The sequence below is a fragment of the Cucurbita maxima genome, unplaced genomic scaffold (genome assembly GCF_002738345.1).
Source record: "Cucurbita maxima cultivar Rimu unplaced genomic scaffold, Cmax_1.0 Cma_Scf00035, whole genome shotgun sequence".
NCBI lineage: Eukaryota > Viridiplantae > Streptophyta > Magnoliopsida > Cucurbitales > Cucurbitaceae > Cucurbita > Cucurbita maxima.
Genome location: NW_019272051.1, coordinates 912,152 through 918,151, shown reverse-complemented (window position 1 = coordinate 918,151; position 6,000 = coordinate 912,152).

The following is a 6,000-nucleotide window of genomic DNA, read 5'->3' as shown; positions in this document are numbered from 1 at the left end:
GTAATTTAGAAGCTACCCTATGAGCTCAAGGTTAGCTCTTGATTTTCAAGTAATCACGATGCTAGATAAGCTTTTGGTAGCTTTTGATATTTAATTAATCAATATGCTACCTTATGGCCATGATCGAAGAAAGTAAGCTTTGATTGTCAAGTTACCAATATGCTACCTTAAGTAGCGGTATATAAGCCCTAAGTTCATTAAGACATGAACACTGTTAGGTAACACTCAAGAAACAAGAACAAAAACAAAAATTAGAACATGGATCAAGATCCAAGTTCTTGGGACTAAGAATCCAAAATCTAGAAACTAAGCTCTTTACTTTTTGTGATTAAGAGGGCAAAATTTTGTGTAAAATTTGGGGATAAGGAGGCCTAAATCACTCTATCTCATTTGCGGAATTTAAAGGTACTATGGGATGAAAAATATCTAGTTATTTATTTCTAGCATTTACGTGAATTGGTTCACTTGGTCAGAAAGATGATAACATTGTCTGGTTTAGTTTGATTGAACTGGTTTTGGTTCACTTCGTATTTTGATCTAATTTCAATGGTTTTTCTCTTTTGACTCAATTTAGGATCTACTTGAAGAGTTCGGGAAAGTTAAAAATTCGAGATTTTGAAAAAGTGTAGGATCTTCATTCAGATTTACCACGTTTAAATAGATACAAACTATTAACTAATACCTAATACCTGAAAATAGAAAAAAATATATATAACTAACTAAATCTTGTAAATAAATAAAATATACTATTAATCAAATTTATATTAACAACTCCCTAAATATCTAAGATATATTCTAACTAATATATCTCCAAAATATCCTCTTAATAGTTATCAATCCAACCAACCCAAACTTTTGGGTTGGTCAAAAAAATATCACCCATCCAATCCAAACCCGGGTTTGTTGAGACAAAATTAAAGAACCCCGTGGGCATTGAATCATTCTTATGTTTTTCATTGGACCATTTTATTCTATGACCCATTTATGGGTTGGACTTTCTAAAAGTTATTTTAAGGTTGTTCGAACGACATATGGTCATGTGTACATTATTTGTCAGGTTCTTAAGGTCTTGTTTTTATTGTCTAACACCCGGACCAGATGAAAAATTTTATCGCATTTTCTAATTTTATTTTATTTTTGTTATTGTCTTTTTAGTTTCGATCTGAGCTTTTGAATGCTCGAAAATCGGGTCGTAATATATTCTTAATCTCAAGATATCAATTTGTGATAGTTGAAAGTCAATATGTTTTGTTCGACTATTTGAATTTGTAGCACGAGGTTAAGGTTTATTTGTAATCTTTATCATAGTAAATAATGAACTTGCATAAGACAAAATGTAGTCACGAATTTTCAACAAATTCATATACTTTTCATTGTCGTTTCATTTCCCCCTAACCTTCATTTTATTTCGAGATGACTTAGTTAACTTGTGTGAATTACTACTATTAATGAAATCAACATACTCGAATATCCTTTTGTACTCTTTTTAGTTTGGGAGGGACGATAATTGTCCTGACCTGATTTTATAGCTACTCAAAGCACGGATTGCAACGTGAGCTTAATTGAAAAGAAGAAAGATATGGTAATTTTTTTGCTTTTTAAAACAGAAAAACTCAATAAGCAACCTATTTGTAGTCTCTAAATCCTATTTATGGTTGATGCTAAGATACATACTCTAAAGTTGATCATAAAGTATAAACATAATTATGTTCTAAGGACTTTGGTCATGAGGTTCTAAGTTCGGAGTTCTAAGTAATGAGAACTTGGTCAACCTGCATTTGTGTGGTCCCTTGCTATAAAATGAGTCTAGAGAGAGAGGATCCCAATGGGCTATCCATTTCCTTTCCATACATAATACATTAGAGTAATTATAATCCTAAGAATACTCGAAAACCTACTACAACATGGTCGGTAACAACATGAACTTGAAGAAAAACCTATATCTGGGATTTGGACCAAGATTCATATTCCAAATCGGTCTATAATGCCTCTTGCATTTCTATGTCCCCCGTCAAATAATTTGAGTCGAACATTCCACAAAAGTAGACTATCCCACCTGAGTGAGGAAAAACATGAAATCATGTTATACCATATGGGAGATCTAAAGTGATTTTGGGCACCAGACAAGTTTGGGTAGAGTGGTACCTAGCAAATGATGCATCATATTAAGCTTATGGTCTTGGTTGTGCATTTATGAGGTTCATCCTACTTGGATTAGCTAATAACCCTAATTCTTACTATAAGGGTATGTCATAAGAGGCTTAAGCAACAACTTAAGCATACAACATTATTTAAGGTTCATAAATCCCTATTTCAAGCATACATGTTATAACCATGTCAAACCGTCGTAAAATCATGCATAATTCATTCACAACATTATAAGTAGTTGTTATGTAAAGATTTGGGTCATACGGAGTTCATTAAGACCATAAAATTAGTAAGCATAGTAGGTGGATTTTTGTCATTTTTTACCCCTATTGTTGGGTTCACGTGCACCCATATTTTAAAATTTTATGTACAACGGATATCATTTTGGGGCAATTTCATAATTTACCCAACTTTAGGCGGTAAGAGATCTCAACTTCATTCGTTATCTATAGGAAAATTTTTCCTCTTCCTCTGGTAAACCTAATGATATATCCTTGTTGGACGAATTTGTTCTAGCCCTCTAAAAATTCATAAAACAAAGGCTTAGTTGTAGCGTTTGAAGGAGTCTTAGTTCAAATTGTGGTTACCAAATGGAAGGCCTCACTCCACTCTTTATACCCTATAACACCTTTGGTCACCGACTGCTTTGGACAAGTACAAATCTTTGTTCGAAATTCACACAGATTTACCTTTTATTCATTATCAATTCTTCTTCATTATACCATACTCGATAACTACGACTACATTTTTTTATAAGGCTCCCGTAAATCTCTCCCGACATTCATGGCTAATTCTTGTATTTCTTTCCTCCAATGTGAAAAGAATTCGAACCTAAAAGGGGTTTTGGAGTTTGGAACCTAACTTTTTTAAAGCTAACACTTCATAAAGACAAGAAGAAGAAGAAGAATCTACCCCTTGGTTGCATATCTTTCCCTTTTTAAAATTATTAATGAGTGGGTCAAAGATCATGTTTGAACACCATTCCCACGTGATCTTTCAACATTTTCAACACTTTTATACATAGGCTTTGGCAATGGAAGTATTGGAAGAAAAACATCGAATTCTCAACTTCAGCTACCTTCAATGATTGCAAAAATCGCTCCCTATAATCTTAGTTGGTTCGGCTACGACTGACCCGTCTCTTCTTTACTCGCGAACTTGGGAACACATTTGATAGGTTGTGTTCCTTCAGCACTTTGTTTAATAGTGTTTTCTAAATCACCCGTCGACTCAAACCTAACTTCATTAGTTTGTTCGATAAACAGTTTTGACATGATCCGTGCATCGAATAAAAATATTTACGGGAGGAGACAAAAATTAAAATACAATTAAATGAGAATTAGGTTGCATTAAGCAAATGGGTGCATCTACTTTTTAGGGTTAAAGCTAAATGCTATAAAGAGAAGTTTGATTGAATGCATTAATATATGTCTTCTCTTCACCAATCTGTCACATCTCCCTCCTCGAATATCTCTCTTCTACACCTCCTAGAACGCGAGATTGATGAGCAATTCTGAAAAAGAAAAAGAAAAGATGGCTCTCTTCTTATCTTATTGAAAATCAGATCATGATCAATAACATTTTTTTTAATAATACTTGAAAAATGAGAAACTCTGATACCGAGTTAAGTGGGATTGAAAATTTAATTTTCATTAATATTCACAACGAGTACATATAATACAACCTACCAACGGTTGAAAATAAGATAAAATATATCAAATATACTTATACTGTTATCGTAACTAATTACACGAATATAACGATTGATTGCAATTGTGAAAATAATTAAGAAAATAAAAGAGGAAAAATAGAGAAAAGAAAATGGAAGATTTGGAGATGATTAAAATTGTACGAGGAATAATATTGGTAATAATTTTTATATATGTACGGTAAAAAAACAACTTGATTTCTGAGAATAAGAATTTCAACGAATAGGCCCTCGAAAATGAACGGAATTTTGAAATATCGTAAGGTAAGAAAGTAGAGAATATTATAATATAAAATAAATCCATCAAATTCTTTTGTTCTAAAAACCGTAGCAGTAATAATAGAAAATGACATAAATGTAATCTAACGATATGACTAAGATATTTAATTTTGGCGGCTTAAATTTGTGTATCTACCCGGTTAGAGTGTGTATTATTATTTTTTATTTCAATTTTATTATTCTATTTGATTTTTGTAATAAGGTGTGGTGTATCGTAATCACACTCTTTTCGGTAGCGGGATGATCATTTTATGGCACTTGTTCTAATTTAGTGAACAAGTCAGCCATGTAAAAATCGTATTTTGCAGACATGGTTAAAAGATTAAATGTTTCGATTCAAAATTAATGGTAAATGTATTTTTTTTAACACATTTTTCAAATTTTAAAAGATATCCAAAGTAAGAGTATACATTGAACTCGATAATTCGAACCGACCCAACCCAAATTATAGAGGGTTGAGTTGGATTAGATAACATTTCGGGTTACGTAAGGTTGAGTTAATTTTCTAAAATTGAATAGGTTCGGTTCGTGTTTCGAGTTCATCAGACAAAATTTCGAGTTGACCTGAATCGAAAAACATCTTATAAAATATACGAGACAACTTAAATATTTGTGGGCCGAGTGCATAATACAAATCTTACTCCTAAATATTTCATACTATTTTTTAACACATTATTTATAATGTAATAACCCAAATAAATAAATAAATAAACAAAAATAATTTTTTAAAAAATTACGTCCATGGTTCTCTCCGCTCACTTCTCCGTCCTTTCCCCCAATTATCTCTCCTCCATTAATTACTCTAAAATATATGCATAATTTTTTTTACGCTAATTATTTTTATTATTTTTTAATTTCATATGGTATCGTATTATATATATATATATATATATATATATATTTATATATTGTTAGAGTTTCACATTGGTCGGAGAGGAGAACGAAACATCCTCTATAAGGGTGTAGAAACCTTCTCCTAGCAGACACGTTTTAAAGTCTTGAGGGAAAGCTCGAAAGGAAAATTTTAAAGAGGACAACATCCTCTAGTGGTGGGCTTATCTTGTTACGCCTATATAGATGTAAGTTTAAATTGCGGTTGTTGGCTAAACGGGGTTGATTATATTTTTTCTCCCTTACCCTACCTATTTTCTCGTGTTTGCCCGGATTCCCGTCCCATCTTCATTTGTGTGTACATATAATAAAAAAAAATTATTGATTCGAGTAGACATCTCGTAGCTAACCTATACTATGTATAGATATTATCCAACGCCTTTATATATATATATATACTTGGGGAAGAAGTATGTAGTAGGTCTTAGGTCTTAGGTCTTAGGTCTTAGGTCTTAGGTCTTAGGTCTTAGGTGGGACCAAACAAAATAAAGTTAAGAAAACTAATATTGTGCAAAAGATATCGAAAATTTAGTTTATTAATGTAACTTAATAAAAATAAATTAATTAACAATAATAATTATCAAAAATTAATTAAAGTAAATAATTATCCTAACCATTAATTCTACTTAAATATTAATTTGAAGCCAAAGAATTAATTTGTAATTAAATATCAAATTTGGGGTATTTTTGTCTTAAAAAAAAATATATTTCTAAACTTTAAAATTTTCAAAAATACCATGGAGGTTAAGGTAAAAAAAACTATAAGAAAGATTGATTCTTTCCGATCCTTCCTTTCTTTGAACCGAATGAAGAGAGATAGAATCAGATCGATTCCCTAAATGCTTTTCTGAATATTCTTCAATGTCCCGGCTATTCACGAAACATAGAAACAGATGATATGGAAGAAATCGAATAATTTCTCGGGAATCCTACAAGATCAGTTCGTTCTTTTTTCTGTGACAGATGGTCAGAAC